This window comes from Trematomus bernacchii, unplaced genomic scaffold, assembly GCF_902827165.1.
Source record: "Trematomus bernacchii unplaced genomic scaffold, fTreBer1.1, whole genome shotgun sequence".
In the NCBI taxonomy this organism is placed as follows: Eukaryota; Metazoa; Chordata; class Actinopteri; order Perciformes; family Nototheniidae; genus Trematomus; species Trematomus bernacchii.
The window spans coordinates 1524430-1547743 of NW_022987611.1; the positions used below are offsets into that span (position 1 = coordinate 1524430).

Sequence of the window (23314 nt, forward strand, 5' to 3'; positions counted from 1 at the left end):
CCAAGCTCGGGGCATCCCGGCCATCAGTGGCGGACTGGCCATCGGGATGTTCGGGACGAATCCCGATGGGCCGGTCGGGCCACTCGGCCCACTTCGGTACCGGCAGGGGCGGACTGACCATCTGTAGAATCACCGAACGGCCGGGTCGGTTTGCTGTTTTTAAACGGCATCATTGAAGTTAAGCTGACAGGCGACAGAGGTCCACCGTTTCCCAGTCCGCCCCTGCTGGCCATCATCTACTCTAGGTAATACACTGACTATGGATAAGTACCTTTATAAAACCCCACTTTAAACACCCAAACTATCCCTTTTGATGTGACATTTTCTACACTGTTAACATTAGGAAACACTTAAGAAAGAAAAGAAAGCTGCAGGAGCTGATCATTCCTAAAATACAATTGGCCATGTGATCACCAGTAAAAAAAACAAAACAATCTGCACTAAATATTTTTTGGATTTATAAATGTTTTGTAACTTTTTCCTGTTGTGTACCTTAAGGGAGTTCTCCCCTGACAGTACATGATAGCAGAGGACCATCGTCAGTGACAGTGTCCTGAATGTTGTCGACGCCCTGATGCTGATGTTTGCAGCATATTACTGCCTCAACATCAGTTATCGCTCAGAACTGGGAGCTACCCTGGAGTTCTTGCAGAGGTAAGACTTGAATTGTAATTAAGTAATTCCATCTTAAACCACAGAGTAGAGGATTGTGCACATTTCTGACACACGATAAGTGCTCCTGACAATACAAGATAATCGAGATAAAAAGATTATTGTGCTGCATTCTGTTTCGCATTATGCTCTCGTTTTGTCTTGGGTTGTAAATTCAGCGTACCCCTTTCCTTTGCAGTGGTGTGCTTTGGCTCCTCCCTAAAAGCTCAAACTCACTCTTAGCCAATCGGTGGTATGTTTACTTCAGCTCAATGAAAATGACGGAAAGAGGGCCCTTTGTCGACAGCAAAAGAAAACCTGGTATTATTGCAGTGAACAAACACATTAGAACTTCTTTCGGTTAACTACGATGCTTTTACACCGCTCACTCTGCTACTGACACGCACCTCATCTGCCCCAGTTACACACAAACCTCTCAAGATGGGACTCGTAGCTACCCAAATCTTCAAGTGACCGCTTGCTCCTGTTTACAGACCTGCTGCGATACTGTCCAGTGTGATAGTGATGCCAAGTGACGACTTTATATAACAAAATCTATTCAAACCAATGCTTTAAATGCACAGATATGATCATAGCAGTTAATGAAAAGTACATTTAAGAGTAGCATTGCCCTTTGACTTCAAGCTGTATAACTGTAAAGACAATTAATGGCTGTATCATCCACAGAATGTGTAATTAAACACTAAATGTAAGTGTACTTCTGTCTTAACAGGTGCCTATTCAAGATCAATCCGGACAATGGGACTAGAGTGGAGAGGAAGGAATACAAACAAAAACAGCACTCGATAAAGATAAAGGTGCATTCATTAATTACAAACGTCGCTGACTTTGAATGGAGAGAGTTGAAACACACATAGTCATGTACACACGCACGCACATAACTGGTAGATTTCTTTAGTGTTTATAATTGTTATCTTTTGAACAAAATGTTGGCTATTGTTAAATGTTGAAATGTTTCATTGCCGGTCTATTCTGCTTTATTATTACTTAAAATATATTTTATTTATTGTTTTTATTTTTGTGATGTATATTATTTTCAATAATATATCGTATATATTTGTGATTTTTTTTCTACAAAACATCGGACAGTTAATGTAAACTTGGGCTTTTGCAAAGTAAAATGACATGTTTACTTTGTGTTTTACATGTAAATGGTCTTAGATTTCATGAAGTTTGCTGACGACACGACCGTCATCGGCCAGATCACCGACGGCGACGAGACGGCGTACAGAGAGGAGGTCGAAAACCTGACATCTTGGTGCCAGGATAACAACCTCCATCTCAACGTCAGCAAAACCAAGGAGCTGATTGTGGACTACAGGAAGCAGCAAGGAGAGGGACACGCCCCCATCGCCATCAATGGGACTACGGTGGAGAGAGTCAGCAGCTTCAGGTTCCTCGGGGGTCCACATCACTGAGGACCTGACATGGACTCATCACTGAAGACCTGACTCATCACTAAGGACCTGACATGGACTCATCACTGAGGACCTGACATGGACTCATCACACTAACACCATCACCAAAACAGCGGCTCTTTAAAAACAAAATTGTATTAGTCAATTTATTGAACATGTTAGAAACAAAACAAACAATAATATTTATCGTATTTTAGCTTAAAAACGTTTCTGGTCCTACCCCCCCCCCCCCCCAGCGTACATTGTTCATGAAAATACAAGTTTGGGTCATCGTCATCAGCATCTGTGATATTGGATTCATTCTTTTGTACAAAACAACCAAAAAGAAATAACTTTTACAACGACAAGAAATAGCAAGCATCACTTCACAGGTCCTGCTCGGAACCATTCAGGATTTGGTTTCTAAATAAGAGTTTTAGTTTAGATAAAGTTGCACAGTATTTCAGCTCATCATTACAGTTATTCCACAGATGAACACCTTCTGTTGTGATGCAATGAAGTTTGGAATTTGTTCGAATGGGTGGTTTTAAAAAAAATGCAGTTTCCTCTCAACATGTGTATGTTTTCTCTCCGTGTGAAAAGTCCCTGGACATTATGATGTAATTGTTCTGCAGGCTGAGGAAGTTCAACATGGACTCCAGGATACTCTGCATCTTCTACAGGTGCACCATAGAGAGTATCCTGACTGGCTGCATCACGGCCTGGTACGGCAGTGCAATCATATTCCGTTTACTTGCATATAGACTCTACTTGCACTATTTATATTCTGTTTTATTTGTTCTATGTTCTATATATATGTTGCACTGTTGGAGGAGCCTGTGACTTCAGTTGTTCATTGCATTCATGTCTACACTGAAGCTAATGTACAATAAAGCCTTGAATCTTGAATTTACGGTATTTTTTCAAATGACAACAGTAATCTTCTTTCTTTCAGCTTTTTTTGATAATTTAAAAAAATATTTATTCAGTTTTTCTAGAGGTGTATAACTCTATTCTAACAATTAATATATGTTAAAAGAAAAAGATTTCCTGTAAAATTACAGATTTTTTTGGGCAAAAAATGTGATAGTTAATGTAAACTAAGGCTTTTGCAAAGTAAAATTACATTCTTTTCTTTGTGTTTTAATGGTAAATGGTCTTAGATACACGGTACTTTTTTGTAATAATAAAAGTAATTTTATGTATTTTAGCTTTTTTTTATCATTTTTTAAAGATAATTATTCCGTTTTCTAGAGGTTTATGACTATTCTAACAAATAATATATGTTAAAATAAGATTTCATGTAAAATTACAGTAATAGAGGCTACTTGTGGTAAGGTAAGTAACTTTTTTTTTACATGTTATCTCCGTATTTTATTTTACAGTTTTTTTCCTTTTTTTAACGGACATTTTATGGCGCCCCCGTCGCCAAAAAATTTCCGTTTTTTTACAATTTTTTTTTTTACAGTGCGGCTTCCTGAGGGAAAGGTGACCACAGAGCCAGCTGAGATGAGGAAGCATGCAGAAGATTTCTACATGGATTTGTTCAGGGCTGATGAATGTGATGTGGACTCTGCTGCAGAGCTTCTGCAGGGACTTCCTCAGCTGAGCTCAGAGGGACAGAACACGCTCAGCTCTGTGATGTGGACTCTGCTGCAGAGCTTCTGCAGGGACTTCCTCAGCTGAGCTCAGAGGGACAGAACACGCTCAGCTCTGAACTGACTTATGAAGAACTAACTGCCGCGGTGTCTCAGATGGCGTCAGGAAAGGCTCCTGGAATAGATGGATTATCATCAGACTTTTTTAAGCATTTTTGGAGTCTTATGGGACAGGACATTTTGGATGTTTTTAAAGAATGTTTTGAAAAGGGGATGCTCCCAGCTTCCTCCAGGCGGGCAGTTCTCTCTCTGCTTCCTAAAAAGGGAGATTTGACCTCTTTAAAAAACTGGAGACCAGTGGCTCTTATGTACGGACTACAAAATCCTCTCAAAGGTTTTATCAAACAGACTAAAACTGTTTATTGGTCAATTAATTGTTGTGGATCAATCATACTGTGTGCCGGATAGGTCTATGCTTGATAATTTGTTTTTAATGAGGGATGTGTTTGACATATGTAAATTGTATAATATCAATGCTGGCATCATATCTATTGACCAAGAGAAGGCTTTTGATCGTGTAGATCACAATTGTCTCTTTACCACACTGCAGGCTTTTGGTGTTGTGGAGGGATTCCTGTCCTGGGTAAGGATTCTGTATCATGAAGCGTTTTGTGTAATAAAAGTGGGGGGAGGGTTGAGTGTTCCTGTGCCGGTCGGGAGGGGGATCAGGCAGGGCTGTCCTATCTCAGGTCAGCTTTACAGTATTGCCATTGAGCCTCTTCTCTGCAGGTTGAGGAGCCGACTGAGGGGTCTCTGTCTACCAGAGATGTCTCACAGCCCTCCTGTTGTTGTGTCAGCATATGCAGATGATATAAATATAATTATCCAGGGCCACACAGATGTACAGGAACTGAAAGAAAGCCTTGCCCTTTACGAAAAAGCATCTTCAGCCAGGGTCAACTGGGGAAAGAGCGAGGCTGTTTTAGTGGGCCAGTGGAGAGTAGGGGACATTCCTAGTCTTCCTGGCGGATTAAAGTCCTAGGGGTGCAGTTAGGGACTGAGGAGTTTCAAAAACAGAACTGGGAGGGAGTGCTTGACAAGGTGGAAGCCAAGTTTGCAGACTGCTCAGAGACTGCTGTACGGCAGCGGGCAGCGCTGGTTGGATCCTGCTCGGCTACTCCTCAGGAAGGCTGGAAGGCTTGGGATGGATAAACACCTTTTCCTAATCAGGACGACTGAAGATGACCTGACGGGACTTACATCCTTCTACAGATCAGTTCTTAAAGCCTGGCAGACACTAAACGTCACAAGGACCCCGGATCAGAGACCGGGAATGTGGTTGTTCGAGGAGCCACTTCAAAAGAATGACCTCTTCCCAACTGCAACCTTTTCATCTGTAGCTTTAGGAACAAAGTTTGTTGAGGCTGGCATCACCAAGCTGGGTCATCTAACAAGAACATCAGTTGAAACTCTTTGTAACACCATAAACATCAGGTCTTCCAGAGTGCTACAGAGGATCGTTGAAGACATCATGCAGTCCCTGTCGGCGCCAGAGAGGGCATTCATTGAGGATCCTGCTAGATTGGACACTTGGAAAGAGGAAAATGACTATGAGTTTCCCTCACTCACCATTAGTCCTGCTGTCGGAGAGTGGCAAGAGGAGCGTGGAAAACTTCTCTCGCTAAAAACTCCAATTCTGGGCAGTTTCAGTTCCTGTGGGAAAAAGCAGCTGTACCAGTGCTGTGTCAAGACTCTTAACATCCGTCTTCTGGCTGAGGTCAAGGAGTCAAGGTGGAACAAGTTTTTCCCTTCAGACTTTACCCCTAAAGGCAGGTGGAGGGTCCTGTATAAGCGTCCTGTTGAAAAACGGATGGCTGACCTCCAGTGGAGGATTATACATGGAGCTTTAGCTACAAACAGACACCGAGCTCACCTTGATCGAAGTGCTGGGGAGGAGTGCCCTTTTTGCCAGCAGAGTGCTGACCACGCCCCCCTGCAGGAGAGGGGAGACGTGCGCTGATCAGCTGCTGGGCTGTCAGAAGAGGGGGAGAAAAAGAGATCTCCGTCCTCCGTGTTTTATTATATAGAGTCGTTATTCATTTGTTTTAAAGCTCAATAAATAACAAAGAAGACCTTTGACCGGCACTTTTCTAATTTTGTCCGAAAGATTTAAACTTTAACGGACATCTTGACCGGCGAAAGAAACTGAAACTGAAACTTTGCCACACGGTCCCCTCGTTCCTTGGAAGAGGCGGAGAGGTGGGTGTTTGTCATCTGCTGGTGGACTAACCGGAGAGAATTACAGTGCTTGCCTCGACGGGGAGGGATTGCATTGAATTAAAGCAGCGGGAGCAAGCGCTTGCCTCGGGGAGGGAGAAAAAAAGCCACAGCGGAGAATAAACAGAAGGGTAACCATGGTAACTATGGGCAGGAAGTCTTCTTCGCTGCTTTTGTGGCAGAGTACTGCGCCACTTACAGGCCTGGCATATGTACTACAGCGTCTCCAGCGCTTTCGAGCGGCAATGGCCGGCCGTGGCCCAACCCCACATTCCCCTGATAGGTGGAGAGTTGGCCCAATAGCCGTAGCGCCACTTCTGTGACGACATAGAAGTGTTCTAATCTGGATCAGTCTGTATCAGATCCGTTGCAGCCCCTTTTTTAGAGATTTGGGTATGGAGGAAAATAGAGAGGGTTGTGTTTTGTGACACTTGGTGAGTTCCCTGGAACACCGGGGACACATATTCATGTATAAAAGACGTACAAAAGTGCATTTTGCATGATAGGTCCCCTTTAATTATGAATATTGTTACATCTAGGCCGAAAATTAGGATGAGCGCCAACGGTCAAAAATGTTTTCCCCCCTCCCAGAGCTACCAGCGCAGAGCCCCCCAGATCTGGCGCCCTAGGCGAACATCTATAACGCCAATGCTAAGGACCGGCCCTGCATGAAAGGGAGCAAGGTCATTGGACAGACAAATTACAAATTAATTTAGGTTGCTTGGTTACTTTGAAGACTGCGTGAACCGGTCAATGCCATTGGGGCCCCAATAATAAATAGTAGTATGTGCTAAAGACAAAGACAGATATCACTCTCTCATAATATAAGTTTCTCTTTGTCTGCAGGTGACCCCTGAGTGGAAAACTACTGAGGCACTTCAAACCCCCCCCCCCCCCCCTCATTTCCTCTGCAGCTAATAGGGGAAGTACAGAGTTCCTCTTTCACAGAAGTCATCCTTGCGACAGTTGGTGTTTAAACTGTTGCGTAAAAAGCAAAGATAACGGAAATGCAGACAGACTCAGGACTGAAGAGGAAGAGATGAGCAGTGTTTCTGTGAGTGGACCTGAAGAGAGTCTGTGAGTGGACCTGAAGAGAGTCTGTGAGTGGACCTGAAGAGCGTTCAGCAGGTGAGAATCCTCCCACAGGAATCTGTTTCTGAGTCACTGTTTACCTGGACAGAGTCAATGTTTACCTGGACAGGACACATGTTTCTTGATGCTGATTCTAAACATCTGTCTGAAATATTGTGTAGGGTTTCTCTCTGAGTGAAAGCAGAATGAGTTTCGAAAGATCTCCATGTACTGTTGTCAGTGTTTCAGGTAGAATGAATTGCAGTCTGATTGTTATCTGAGTTCTCTTCATCAGAGAAAAATGCAGGGTGTGTCAGAACCTGCTCTAACAACTCGTGACTGTTTTTCTGTCTAACTCTTAATACTCTACGCAGGTGAGTGAGAGTCTGGCAGGCTGACAGCTACATCCTGTAAGGCCGGTTTCCACGTGACTCTGACGCAGTGTTAATTTCGTCAACGAAAACTATGACGAAAAATGTTCGTCAACGACCTTTTTTACACGACTAAGACGAGACGATGACGAGCTAAAAATAGATTCTTGATAACGAAAATTTGACGAAATGTATATTTAGTTTTCGTTGACGAGACGAGATGGGACTAAGGTGTTAATGGTGGACTATCGGACATTCAAAATGCAGCATATTTTCCCCCAATTGCCCGTCTTGTCTGTCAAAATGCATCTTACATTTCTAACTTGCAATATCATTATTTCCGCTCTCTTCACTCCAGAAGAACGATCTCCCTGTGTCTCTCTGTGTGCGGGGGGCGGGGCCTCTCTCTCTCTCTGTGTGCGGGGGGCGGGGCCTCACTGTCTCTCTGTGTGCAGGGGGCGGGGCCTAACAGACACGCTGCAGCGGACACAGAGATCTGCCGGGGACAGAGCGTTCAGAGAGTATAGAGACACTCTACAAGGCTCGATGTGGACAAAGCTCGTTTGCCATGTTTTTGCGTTAGTGCGTTGACACGAGTAGAGTAGTCTGTCCAAACAGCCGGCCAAAAGGCGTCATATTCAGTCGGAGAAATGCACAATTTTCGACTTCCTTAACTCGTAGCTCTGTTGCCCCAATTACGAGTAACGTTATCACATCAGGTGTGCAGAGGTGGGAGAAGTACTCAGATCTTGTAGCTAAGTAAACAAATACCATAGTGTAGGAAGAGTTCCTCAAGCCAAAGTATGATCATCAAAATATATTTAAAGTAGCGACAGTAAAAGTAGTCATTGTGCAGATTGTTCCATTTCAGAATAATATATATGATATGTTTTATAATGATTGATCATGAAAGTGTTCTCAAAGCTGGTAAAGGTGCAGCTAGTTTGAATGACTTTGTATACTGCAGGGTAGCTTGTGAATTTACTCCAGGTGGAACTAAAGTCTGATTTAACACTTGATTATATTTCACATCATTCATCCACATCTGTAAAGTAACTAGAGGTATTAAATACATGTAGTGGAGTAGAAGTACACAGTAGCAAAACATTGAAATACTCCAGTAAAGTACAAGTACCTCAACATTTTACTCAAGTACAGTACAATATTTTAACATAATTATATGTATTTCATTTATTTCACATTTAAATAAAGCAATTAATTCGGTTAACAATTTGTTAGTTTTTCCCTTTAAAAAATAACAAAAAGTAAATACAAGAATACCGTGAAAGCACCGGATCGATAAGCAGTATCGATAAGACTAGTAGTACCGTAGAAAACCTTAACGATACCCGTCCCTAGATATTACACAAGTAAAGTGTTAAGAGAGTGAAATGTTGCTTTACGAATTTCAACACTTGATGCTGTCACCTTGATTACAATGTCAGAAACCTGTATTTGCGCGTCCTCAGATCAGATGCAGGCAGACTCAGGACTGAAGAAGAAGAGATGAGCAGAGTTTCCTCCTCACCTGAAGAGAGTCTGTGAGTAGACCTGAAGAGAGTCTGTGAGTAGACAGGCAGTGATATCATAAAACTGTTAATGAACGCATTCAAACACTTGGTAGTTTTTTACCAGCTGTTCTGTATTGACCTTGCACATGCAACTATGTGGCTTTTATCCTGGATAAAGTGTTAAGTCATGGATGTTAAAAGTTGAACGTCTTCATATGTGTCTAACATGATAGTTTACTATTCAATCATGAAGTATGACACTGCGCTGTCAGTACGCTTGTCCATGTTTGTGAAACCCTGGTTGATTTACTGAGTTGATAACCAGCGTCGTAGGACCACTTAGCGAGATCTCGTTTGTTAGGGTTAGTTAAGATAACTCAAACATATCCAGGGTCTGTTTGAAAATCTGTCTGAAATATTGTGTAGGGTTTCTCTCTGAGTGAAAGTAGAATGAGTTGAGAAAGATCTCCATGTACTGTTGTCAGTGTTTCAGGTAGAATGAGTTACAGTCTGATTGTTCTCTGAGTTCTCGTCATCAGATAAAAATGCAGGGCAAGTTAGAACCCGCTCTAACAAGTCGTGACTGTTTTTCTGTCTAACTCTTAATAGTCTGAATAAGGGAAGGAGTGTGAAGGGCCCGTCTTCCAACACTGACCTGGTTTCACTGAAGAGCCTTGAAAATGTCAAATCTTTTTATTTTATTTTAGATTATACATCTGGGACTAGATCGCCCAAATTCGAAAAAATATATAACAGTACATGTTTTGATATATATGTTGGGCTATACAAAACATTTGCATGAAAAGTAAATGGGAGATTTCAAAAAAATAAAAAAATTCTTCCCATAGATTTGAACTGCATTGTAACTTAGTTATGAGGGAACTTATTTTTCATATTTTCAATGATATATCAAAAACACATTTCTTATCAGTTCACAAAAGACCTCATTTTAATTAAAGTCCGTAACTGCTTTCATGTAATTAACGTACATATTTTAAGCCAAACAATTATATTTTTTCTAAACCTAACAAAGAAGTTGTGTTGAATGGTTGGTGAGCGCAGTTCAGTTGTGTGGGATATCTTGTGGGGGGCTGGGCTGTACATTACCTGTGGATGTACATTGAAGTGACTGTTTGTGTGTGCTGTGATACACTGTGACACACTAACACATATTTAGGGGTCAACACACTGAGTTTCTGTGTGGTTCTGGGGCTGTGGGGAACATTCTGGGCTGGTCCGGTCCTGTTGAGGCTCCAACAAGGTTCCTGAATATCTGAGAGGAGGAGCACTACCTGTGATGTAAAGCTTGTGGTAATGAATGAGCATGTTGTTGTGTTTGTGTGAAGGTGGGGGCTCTGCTATGGATCAGTGTGAGGACAGAGAGGAGGAAGCCCCCCCCCTCTAAAAGCTCTGGGGAACATAACAGCCAGACCAAAGCTCATAGGTGAGATCTCCAGCTGTCCATCACTCTTCTCCATGTCACAGCTCAATACATTTGATTTATATAGCACACTTTAAAGAGAACGTCATCTCAAGGTGCTTCACAAAGCTATAAGGAGAAAATAATAAAATAAAAAGATATCTAAAGGAGCATATTGAATAAAATATGGTAATATAACAAATACAAATCAAAGGTTAAGAGCATAAAAGGTTAAAAAAATTAAATAAATAAAATTAAAATAAAGGACGGTCAGTAAAATGCGGTGTGGAACAGGTGGGTCTTGAGGCATTTCCTAAAAACTGAGAGTGATGCCGAGGTCCGTATGTTCTCTGGAAGCTGATTCCACAGACGTGGACCCAGGGAGGAGAAAGCACGGTTTCCCATGGTGACCAGTTTTGTCCACGGAACAGCCAGGAGATTGGAGCTGTCTGACCTGAGTATGCGTGAGGCAGTGGCGGCGCCAGGGTATGGCTGGGGTAGGCTACAGCCATACCAAGAAATGGCTTAGCCCCACCTTAGCCCCACCATGAAAAGTGATGTTAAAGTAAGCAAATTCAATTAAATAATAAGCTAAATGCAAAATGTTGAGAACACGGATTGCGAAAATATACGGGTCGTGTCCACAACACACAAACTGATCCTGCTGTAACAACAAGTGCACGTTACTGATGCAATATGGTTGAGACCATTCGGGCTTATAGAAGAGGGGTGCAAGGAATAGTCTAAGTAGTGGGGGAGTTTTATACACTAAAGGTGTGGAAATTCTCTGGCGTTATAATATCAGCGCGGCCGCGGTCAGATCAAAATGCCTCCGAATGCAATTTGAATAGACCTACAGCCAATCAGAGCAACGAAACGTTGGGTCTGCGTCATGCATTACTGATTGAGATCAATCGGAACCGCCATTCATATCATACGTCCGTTCACAGTGATCCCTTTTTATTTACTATAAGACAAATGTGCCGTTTTATTTCATACAGTTCCATTTTGATTGAGAAAGGGAAATAATCTAAACCTCACGTGTGGCATTTCACTGTTTCAAGGGGTGCGATATAGCGTGTATGTAATTAAATTGCAAATACTGACTTGAGCACCACCACTGTATGGGTTAGCCCTACCATAGATTACCCAACAAAAATACCCTGGCGCCGCCACTGGCGTGAGGTATGGGAATGTTTTCTGGTTAGCAGTTCCTGTAGGTAGGTGGGGCCAGTGTGGTTGATGGCGTTGAAGACCATTATGAGGACTTTGTAGTTGATCCGGTGGGTTACAGGGAGCCAGTGGAGTGAGTGAAGGATGGGGGTGATGTGCTCTGATTTGCGTGTTTTTCTGAGTATCTGGGCGGCACAGTTTTGTACATATTGTAGTCTCTGAGTGTTTTTTGCTGGAATGCCTGTAAGCAGAGAATTGCAGTAGTCAATGCGGGAGGTGATGAAGGCATGGAGCAGTTTTTCTGCATCCGGTTTGGTGAGGGAGTGTCGCATTTTGGAGATGTTCCTCAGGTGGTAGTATGAGGCTTGGCAGACCGTCTTTGGGTGCCTTTACACGGGAACGTTTGCGTTTACACACGTATGCATTTTCAAAAAAGTATTCCGTTCACACGCATTCGATTCATTTAACGTGTCTGTTTATATATACAGTCTATGGCAGCGGTTTTCAAAGTGTGAGGCGCGCCTCCCTGGGGGGGCGCCAGAGAGCTTCAGGGGAGGCGCAGCATGAGAAAAAAAAGTAACGAGAACAAGATGAGTAAAGTGTCACTTGCACACTTTTGGCTGTCTGTGGAGACCGAGTTCCCCCACCTCGCCAAAAAGGTTGTAAAAGTGCTCATACCCTTCACCTCCACCTACCGGTGTGAGTGCGGGTTTTCCGCATTGACTTTGATCAAAAGCAAGTACCGGTCAAGGCTGCAGCCAGAGGCTGATCTGCGTTTATTCCTGTCTACATTGCATCCCCGCCAGAGTCCTGCACGGGTCTGATTTTCAAGACCCGCTCACGCCCCGCACCTGCAACGTGCAATACCGAACCCGCCCCGCCACCCGCACATATTGCCAATTAGTTCCGCAAACCGACCCGACCCGTCGGCACAAGATCCGCAAACCGACCCGAACCCGCATATCCTAGGAGCACTGAAAACATGCAATTATTAACACACGCAGTTGCGTATTTGGCTCAAAAAGCGTGGGATGTTGGTTATTTTCTCCATGACACCAAAAGCCTCCCAGACGTTGGATTTCGCTCTTGAGGAAGAGTTATTTACAATGCTGTATTCTCCGCTAGAGCTTCACCTCAGCCATTTCGAATGTGGCGCGCTCAGCAGCAGATTGATGCGGTGCAGAGGTTATGATTATGCGCGGTCCCGCGGGGAGAGGTCTGAGGAAACTTACCACCCGCGAATCACTTTTTTTGCGGGTCACCCGTCGGGTACCGACCCAATGCAGGACTCTGATCCCCGCAGGACTCTGATCCCCGCAGGACTCTGATCCCCGCATCACCCGCATGTGCGCATCAAAGACGCAGACTCATTGTTCCCAGCACTAAAGTAGGGGTGAGTGTAATAAGGAGGCAAAGTTGATGTTCAGTGTGTTGCCGGGAGCATATAAGGATTCATCCACGATGTTGAAAATGTAAAAAATGTTTAAAACACATATTTAAAACATAAAGATAAAAAGGTTTTAAAAAGTTATTTTTTAATGTTTTTAGGAGGTGATGCTACTCAGCCAATCAAATCGGTGCAGTCAGTGAGTCAGCACGATAGATTCAAACACACAGAGACGAGACAAGAAGAGAGAAACAGTTGGAGTAACTTCAAATGGCGTGCTCAAAAAAGAGAAAGGTAGACAGCGAAAACAGAGCATTTAATGACATTTGCTCTTATTGGACCTCTTTGAAATGCAATTGAATACCCCTGCATTATAGCAACAACAACAATAATAATAATAATAATGATAGCAATAATAATTGGGAGGGGGGGCGCGGCTGTTCTCATGTTCTCTGAGGGGAGGCTCACCTTCCCAGACTTTGAAAACCCCTGGTCTATGGCATAGCCGCGGGAAGTCATTTTACATAGGGGGTGCGGCCAAAAGTGGGGAGAGATTTCAACAGTAACATGAACATAATAGTAACCCGCAAAAAAGTACACCATTCGCCAACAGGGGGTGCTGCAGCACCTCCAGCACCCCTACTTCCCGCGGCTATGGTCTGTTCACACGACACCGCTGGAAACGCTGTAGTACATATGCCAGGCCTGTAAGTGGCGCTGCTGCCGCCAGAAAATACACCAAAAGCAGCGACGAAGACCCCGGAGCATGGTTGCCATGGTTGCCCTTCTGTTTATGCCCCGCAGTGGATTTAGCAACATGTAGTTCATATAATTCTCCATGTCCACTTGTTGCTGATGGTTGTGGTAGAGAAGCTGTAGATGTTGTACTAACATCTGTAGCATGGTCAGTAGCAGTAGCACTAGCAGTAGCTACTGACAGTAGCTACTGCTAGTGCTACTGCTACTGACCATGCTACAGCAGTGAGCAGCAGAGGTGGGGAGAGGCGGGGCTATGGCTTCATCTATCGAGAAATGATCGTATCGAGGCGATTACACGGAGCCGTTTGACCCCCCAGAGCGTTCCGGTTGCAGATCTATCCACCCTGGGACCCGTTATCGTTTGCGGGGTCCGTTTCTATCGTTTTGTTACGGCCTCGTGTAGATGAAAGGGCTATACGCAAGAGAAACTATGCGGATACAACCCGTTTCGTTCCTGTGTAAATGGGGTCTGAATGTGTGCTTGGAATGAAAGGGATGAGTCCAGTTTCACACCTAGGCTCGTTACAAGTGGGGAGAGGGGAATGGAGTGGCCATTGATGCTGATATGAGGGATATCAGTTTTTTGTGTTTGATGTGGTGTTTCAATCAGAATGGCCTCTGATTTGCTGCTATTCAGTTGGAGGGAGTTGTTGCTCATCCAGTGGTGTATGTGTTCCAGGCATCTTGAGACATTTGAAAGTGCCAGATGTTTATCCGGGGGAAGTTTGGAAATAAATCTGTGTGTCTCGGCATATGTGTGGAAGCTGATGTTATGGCTCCTCAGTATTTGTCCCAGGGGCAACATGTAAATTAAAAAGAGCAGTGGCCCAAGGACTGACCCTTGGGGTACACCAGAGGTGACATAGTGTGTGTTGGAGGTGCTTTTCCCAAGACGGACATATTCCTGTCTTCCGGTGAGGTACGAGTGGAAAAAGTCCAGAGCCTTGCCAGCGATTCCCACCTCCTGGAGTCGCCGACACATGATGCGCCCATTTCCCAAGATGGCGGCAGGCAGTTCTGGCGCAGTGGCAGCAATCTATCTCTGCATGATTGTCCTAAATCTCAAACCTCTGTGTAGCTACACCACTCATCTTGCCTCCATGGTAAAACAACATGTTGAGGATACATCATTATCTGCACCAGCAGCATCGTTGAATATCAAGCACTTCGGCCATAGTCGGCATATTATCTACAGTTCATTCATCTGGCACTCCTGGCAGACTCCCTCAAACAAAAAAAAGTGTTTAAAACGAAAAGAGGAGAATATTGGGCTATTGGCTCTGCTGTGTCTCTTGCTCTCGGGAGATATCCACCCGTGTCCGGGTCCCGGCGTCATTTCCATCAACCTGATGGCTGGCGGCCCAGCCGCTGAGCTCCACACGCCATCAGTAGGCTTCTGAAGAGGCTGGCTAGCTGAGCAGCTAGCACCACCGGCAGGTCTCTGCGGTCTCGCGCCGACGGCTGCCGGCCTAGCAGCAGGACCTCTACCCACACCACCGGAGGACTACAGGTCCACGCCGAGGGCTGGTGGCCGAGCAGCTGAGATCCACACACCGCCGGCTGGCTTCAGAGGAGGACGGATAGCTTCCACACCATCGGAGAACTACGGATCCGCACCGAGGGCTAGCGGCCTAGCAGCTGAGATTCTCGCACCACCGGACACCACCGGACACTACCGGACACCACCGGACATCACCGGACACCACCGGACACCACCGGACTGGCTTCAGAAGAGGCCGGCTAGATGAACAGCTAGCTCTGCCGGCGGATCTTTGTGGTCTCGCGCTGACGGCTACTGGCCTAGCAGCAGGACCAACATCCACAGCATCGAAGGACTGCAGGACCGCGCCGATGGCTAGCAGCCTAGCGGCAGAGATCCATAAACCACCAGCTAGCTTTGACTGCTCCACTATCAACAACGGCACCGAGGTAAAGCCTAGAAATCCTGTATTTAAAAAACACCGTTGCACAAAAATGTTTCAAACAGTGAATCAAGCAAAAATAGTGTGCGATCCTCGGTGCAAGCCGAAGGGACTATTCAGTGGACATTTACATTTCCGCAGCATCTGCAATAAACATGAACAACTAGAACATCTCCTCCTTGAGTCTAATATTGACTGTTTGGGAATATCTGAATCTTGGCTAAAATAGTCGTCACCATCTTCTATTGTATCTATGTCAGGATATAATGTGTTTAGGAAGGACAGACTGAAGGGAAAAGGAGGGGGTGTGTTGCTTTATGTGAGGAATACCTTTACTTGTAGGGAGATTGCACTCCCAGCTAATATTGAGTTTGATTGTGTTGGTGTGGAAATCACACTATGTCACAGAGGTGATCTCTGGGCCCATAGATCTCGGCCTCCGTTACGGGTTGTTTAGCTTCATTGTTGTTGAAAAGTGTTCCCCTTTGCTGTTGATTGTGTGCACCTGGTGCCCTGTGTTGTCTCCTCCCCCCCCCACCTGTGTCTAATTCCTCCCCCCTCACCTGTGTCTAATTCCTCCCCCCTCACCTGTGTCTAATTCCTCCCCCCCCCACCTGTGTCTAATTCCTCCCCCCTCACCTGTGTCTAATTCCTCCCCCCCCCACCTGTGTCTAATTCCTCCCCCCTCACCTGTGTCTAATTCCCCCCCCCCCCCCCACCTGTGTCTAATTCCTCCCCCCTCACCTGTGTCTAATTCCTCCCCCCCCACCTGTGTCTAATTCCTCCCCCCTCACCTGTGTCTATTCCTCCCCCCCCCACCTGTGTCTAATTCCTCCCCCCCACCTGTGTCTAATTCCCCCCCCCCCCCCCACCTGTGTCTAATTCCTCCCCCCTCACCTGTGTCTAATTGCTCCACCCTCACCTGTGTCTTGTTGATTAATTAGTGTGTGTGTATTTAGCAGTTGCGGCTCCAGAGTATTTTTGTTGGGCAATCTATGGTAGGGCTAACCCATACAGTGGTGGGGCTCAAGTCAGTATTTGCAATGTAATTACATACACGCTCCCCCCGACAGTGAAACGCCACGCGTGAGGTTTAGATTATTTCCCTGTCTCAATCCAAATTGAACTGTATGAAATAAAAAGGCACATTTGTCTTGTAGTAAATAAAAAGGGCGACCTGGAGCCAATCCTGCAATTTCCCCACAGGTGAAAGAGTTGACATGCTGAAAACCCAACCCCTGCAGGGGGGTCTGGGGGGATTTTCCCAGAGGAGATTTTTTGAAATACTAACATAAAATACACATTCTGGTACTCTCTTGAGAAGAAAAATAAATAAATCTATTACTACACAACATATTTACAAAAATGAATGCCATTTTTGTGTTGTGTTACTTTGTTCTGAAAGCTGAACCTGCTGCTCCTCACAAAGAGAAGAGGGAAGAGGCTGTGTGAATTACTTTACATTGTGGATAAGGGTGGATAGCCCCCATTGTTCTCTGTGTCAAAATGAAAGGCAGCCCACACACCTATCAATCATCAAACCGTAGGGTCTTATTTCATTACGTGTTGATTTCTATCAACACGTAATGTTGTATCGATGTAGAGATGTACTACAGCAAAAGTATTCTCCCAGTGTTGCCAACTCCATAGTAAGGAAAGTAGCTATTGGCTGTCCGAAAAGTCGCCAGAAGTCCCTAAATGACGTCATCGCCTAATTTGCATATCATGTAATGGCGGTAAAAAAACTTTCCACCCCCTTCAAGGATCAAAACTTGAAACCACCAGAGTAAATCCAGACGACAGTAGATCAGAAATGTCTCTATTAGAAAAAGTAGAAAGTAGAAATAGTTTTAGTAGTTTTTAGTAGAAATCTCCCTTACAATAAAGGCAGTATAGTATGCCCGTGTGTCATCAACAATAAATGGCTTCAACCATCCTTTAAACTCAGGGTTTGATTCCCACTCCTTTCTGTACTTTTGTGAATACAGTTTAGACTGTGACATGATGACCTACGTGGATGTTTAGCTTGTCACAGAGGCACACACACAGTGGACGAGGTGATTAAGTGACTGAGGCTGTGTGAGTCAAAGCAAAGCAAAGGCAGTTATTTATTATAGTGTGACAGTGAAGAAACATTTACATTTTACATTTAAATCCCGCTCATGCGCAATTCATTTGCAGTCTCGACGCGGGAGAGTGTGGCTGGGTGTTTCTCAATCGCGAGTAAAGCTGCTTCAGAGCCACTATTTCAAGCATACTACGTCATCGAGTGCCGCCGAAGTACTGTTCCAATCTCCAGCATACTTGGAATCTACCGAGCCCAGCGTACTCCCGTTTGGAGAAAATATCGAGGCTGCAACATGAGTAGAACTCCGCGGTCTTAAAATCCCCACAATGCTTTGCGCACGGACCAATTTCCCCAAATCTGTGGCGGAAGATGTAAGAGGCGGGGCCTCTCATATGACGCACACCTGCACACTTGCTAGCCTGTTCCACTCTTCGTTTTCCGAATGGCAGGAAGTATTCTTGCTACCAAGCAAGTGTACTCGCGATTGAGAAACACCCGTTGTCTCCTCTCTGCTCTGACTGCAGCTGAGCTGCTGCGGGAGGCAACTGTGGGTGTTTCTCAATCGCGAGTACGCTTGCTTGGTAGCACATGTCTGCCGAGCATCTTGCTTCAGAAGCGAGTCAAGAATACTTCCTGACATTCGGAAAACAAAGAGAGGAACACGCTAGCAACTGTGCGTCATATGAGAGGCCCCGCCTTACATCTTCCGCCACAGATTTGGGGAAATTGGTCCGTGCGCAAAGCATTGTGGGGATTTTAAGACCGCGAAGTCTACTCATGTGCACACTCGATATTTCTCCAAACGGAACAGTACTTCGGCGGCACTCAATGACGTAGTATGCTTGAAATAGTGGCTCTGAAGCAGCTTTACTCGCGATTGAGAAACACCCTGTGAGTCTGAGCGCCTGTGAGTACTATGGGAGGGCAGAGGGGCTCACGGCAGCACCCGCGGCTCGTTAACTGCTGAACAATATGTGAGTCTCCAAACACTAGAAAAGTCCCTAATAACAACCATTAAAAGTCGTTTAAATTAATGTCTTCCTTCTCAATGAAAGGGTGCCTTAGGGACAGGAAGGAACATCATCTTCCCAAATCTACAGTGCAGGAATTTAAGGAAATCCAGAGACCAACTATTAAAGCAGAGCTTGAAAAATAGTGCTCTGGACATCACAAAGCTCTTCCCGCCATCTGAGGTCTCCCATAGCCCGACTGTGGATACACACCCCGTTTTTGACCTGGAGGAAATCACAGAGGTGGAGGTAACAAATATTAAAAGGGTTAAAAGGTTTTAAGGCTAGGGATGCAGATGATTTAGACACCAACTTTATAAAGACAAATATTGACGGTCTAATAAAACCAATTAGTATGCGAGTAAATCAATCTATCAGCACGAGGGAAGTTCCATCATCCTGGAAGGTGGCCACGGTGACACCGATTTTTAAATCTGGGGATAAGGCAATGATGTCCAACTACAGACCAATCAGCATCCTCCCCTGTGTCCTCTAAGGTAGCTAGAGAAATGGGTGTCAAAACTAATCAAACATTTAGATAAAGGTTTCGCTCCACTCCACCCAATGCAGTTTGGTTTTCGTGCTCCCACCACTCCACTGAGACAGCTAACTGTGTCTTTGTGGGAAAAAGGTTAAATCTATGTTGGACACGAGCCCATATGTAGGTGCTGTCTTCCTTGATCTCAGGAAGGATTTTGACACTGTTGACCACCAAGTGCTCCTTACAAAGCTGACATATTTCAATGTTTCGGCAGATTCAATACAGTGGGTTAAGTCTTACTTATCGAACAGAAAACAGTGTGTTTTGGTCAACGGTACCAAATCCCCCTACCTTGTGAACCCTGTTGGGGTTCCACAAGGTTCCATTCTTGGACCATTACTGTTTTCTCTGTACATTAATGACTTGCCTAATGTGTGTCCTGAGTTGAATGTGCAAATGTATGCCGATGATGCGGTCATCTTTGTACAGGGGAAAAATACTGAATAATCACATCCTGTCTCTCAAATGCATTGGACAAGGTTCAACACTGGCTGAACAACATTTGCTTACAGTTAAATGCAAAAAAACAGTATGCATGATGTTCAGTAAACGACCAGTCAAAATCGAAGGATCCAACGTGTTTTTAAACAGAGCAGAATTAGAAACTAGTCCCCCACTTCAAGTATCTTGGAGTCATACTGGACTCGAACTTGACTTTTAAGAAACATATTAGAAAGTATCCAATACCGTTAAATTCAACTTGCAACATTTTAAACAAATCAGACCTTTCTTAACTGTCAATGCTGCAAAGTCATACCTCCACTGTATGATTCTATCCCACATTGAATACTGTTTTACAAACTGGTCGTTTGCTTGTGCCACAAACCTGAAACCCATAGAACAGCTGTACAAGAGAGCTATCAAGGTGTTTGACAGAAAGCCACATTCATACCACCACTGTACCATCCTTGAGAAACACCATTTCTTGAGTTTTGACCATTTAAAGTTTTTTAAAAGTATGTGTTTTTTTTATAAATGTTTACATGGACTGCCCCCCCCCCCCCTCCCTTAGGGGAATTCATCCACAGAAAACACACTGGACGCTGCACTAGGTCAGAAACCAGAGGAGACTGTGAAGTCCACCGCAGACGGACCACTTTTGGACAAAATGTCCTCTCCGTTAAAGGCAGCTCATTGTGGAATAGCCTCCAACTGAGCTCGGGATTGTCCCACTCTCAATAGCTTTAAAGGTCAACTCAAAGAATGGTTGATGAAAAACAAAACAGACGTTGTAATCACCGCTAAATGCACTTTTAACACAGGGGTATCTCCTCTTGCCCTTTAGGTAGCTCTTTTATCTTCTCCTGCACTTTAGGCCCCTACACACCAGGCCGATATCGGCCTGTCTTGCGTTGTTTGGCGACAACGGGTTCCTTGTCGCCCAAGTCAATTTGGTGTGTCCCGAACCCTCGGCCGTGACACGCCTTATTTGGCCTTTCACCGGTATGCGAAACCCCGGCCGATTCACACATGTTGAATCGGTCCGGTAGTCGTCGGACACAAGCTATCGGGGCCAAGAAACACTCTGATCAGCTGTCAGACTAGCAATGAGAAGCGAGAACGGAAGTGAGGGACGTAAACAAACGATTTTAAGGCACAGGACAGCAGCTAAACACCAGCAGGTGATACTTAAAGACATCAAACATAGCCCTTAAATGTCCTCTCTTACCTCCCACACATAGCAGGGACATCTCTGATATCGGCGGGAGCGTTCCCGGCTGTCCTCTGCTGAGAGCTCCGTGATTTGTTTGGTCAAGGTCCGGTTTTTCATCTCATCGTAAATTTAGCAAGAAGTGGCCCATCATTACATTGCTGACTCAATAAAACTACACACCCGCCCAGAACACTGCAATCATCAGATGCAGGTCTATTAACTGTGATTTTATATATGTCTGCACTTTATGTGCTCATTTCATCATTCATGTATTTTATATTCTAAACATGTTTTCGATGGACGAGAGTGAAAATGGAACGCAACACGCTATTTGTTTGTTTATATCAGTCTGTCTTCTTCTCTGTCTTCCGGTTTGTGCCTATTTGAATGACGAATACACACTACCGCCGCCTGCTGGTAAGGAGAGTTATTGGCCCACTCACCATGCGCAGTTCGTACGGGCTCGGCTGAAGTCTTTGCGGTGATTTCCAGTGCGACACACAGCCAAGACGCAGGAGAACTCGTCGATTGGAACTGTCGGTGTCGGCGAGTTCTCTGGTGACTGCCTGGCTGTGTGTCAGGGGCCTTTATATGTTGTAGCTGCTGTATTGTACTGCCCATGTGGTAAATACTTGTGTATGCTGCTCTTGCTCTTTTGCACTTTTGCAGTGAGGGACTGCGGATGGAAATTAGCTCAAAGCTAAATCTAGCACTGTTACGCTTGACACATTTGAATGTTTTAAGTGTTCATTACTGTGCATTGTCCCTGCCAAATAAACGATTAAATGAAAAAATGATGCGATGGTCAACAGTGTAAAATGCATGCACTTAAGCCCCAGCAAGATGAGTAGGCTTGGGGAACCAGAGTCTAGCCGCCCATCAGCAGGTCATTTAGAACCCGCACCAGAGCTGTTTCAGTGCTGTGAGCTGGTCTGAAACCGGACTGGAAGGTTTCATAGAGCTCATGAGTGTGGAGATGTTCGTGAAGCTGAAGGGCAACAACTTTTTCCAGAACTTTTGCTAGAAAAGGCAGGTTTGAGATGGGGCAGTAGTTTGTGAGTACCTCAGGATCCAGATTGTGCTTCTACAGGACCGGTCTGATGGCTGCCAGCTTGAGGGAGGGGGGGACCTCACCACTCAACAAGGATTTGTTTATTATGATGGTGGCAGTTGGAATAATGGATGGAGAGCAGGCTTTCAGTAGGGAGGTGGGGATAGGATTAAGGGCGCAGCTCAGCGACGTGCAGTCAGGGGAGGCAGAGCCTCACCTGTCATACTCCGATGTAACGGAAGAAACAACTAAAGAAAAACTAAATAGTAATAATAATAAAATGTATCCACTGATCTGTGTTGTAAGTGTGATTTCTGTATGATTCCAATCGCTTTTATAGTCAAAATCAGCAAATTTGCCGAGCTCCGCTACGGGAGCGATGAGAAGTGAGGCAGGGACGAGCTCTGCCTCTCGTAAGCCCACAGTAACTTGCTGGGAGCACGGGCACTAATTTAGCGCGGGCACTTATTTTGTGAGCGCGCTCAAGCCAGTTTACTGTGGGGTAAGATGAGCTCTGCCTCACCTCAGAATGCGTCACCCCAGAGAAAACTGGCTGGAAAGCGGGCCCTAAGCGCATGCCTGTTACCATCTCACTGTAGCTCACCAATGTAATGTTTGTAAGATCCCTTTATTACATTTATCCTCCCATCCCATAGTCTCTAAATAACTTATTTCACGTATATATGATATTTAGGCCCGCTGGTCTCATCATACAACGGCAATGAAAAAAGTACCAGGGGAGGCAGCCATAACCTCTGCCGCACTGAAGGGGGCGCACGTGAGCGCACAGGTTCTTGTTGCTACGGTTATTCTTCTACGCAGAGACGGTAGACGCAAAACAACAAACTAGACTTTTGTTTTGAAACTACAGGAAGATAAGGAGGACTTTTACAAAAAAGTAATAGAGATTGTTGTCCAGAAAGGATAGCATGGACTATCTCTTCAAGTCAAGGTAAGACCACATTTGTAATGAAAATGGGATCTTACTAAGAAAGAACAATCCAATATTTAGATTTTGGGTATCCTTTTGTTGAACGGTCTGTTAAAATTAATCGAAGCGTCAGACTAAAAAAAGCTTTTGAAAATAAACCGAATATTTCGATTAAGGTCAAATATAATATTTGTAAATCTGACTCAGTGAGTCAGTGCCTCACCAGCCATGAACCTCACCGCACGTCACTGGTGCAGCTAGATGAGGTCATTGCTGAGATGATTTTTGAAAGCTCAAGCTTGCGAGACCTCCGTGAAGCAGTTTAGGGTTGGTGCATTTGGTGGAGCAAGTACAGGATGTTGGGGAGAGACAGGTTGGTTTGAGGAGGCTTGGCGATGTTAAGCCTGATGTTTTCATTTTTGTTTTTTAAAGTTCCATAAAGCGGTTGCAGTCATCAGTTGTAGGAGTGGTTGATGAGGGATCACTAGGCTTGAGCAACCG

General features: G+C 44.8%; 1 long non-coding RNA gene across 1 annotated transcript; it reads left to right on the top strand.

Moving 5' to 3' along the window:
• The first annotated feature begins 548 nt into the window (after nucleotides 1-548).
• Nucleotides 549-1872, top strand: LOC117483610. Its single transcript, XR_004555988.1, has 3 exons — nucleotides 549-654; nucleotides 1385-1469; nucleotides 1834-1872. It is a non-coding gene; the product is annotated as an uncharacterized LOC117483610 (long non-coding RNA).
• The last annotated feature ends 21442 nt before the right edge of the window (nucleotides 1873-23314 follow it).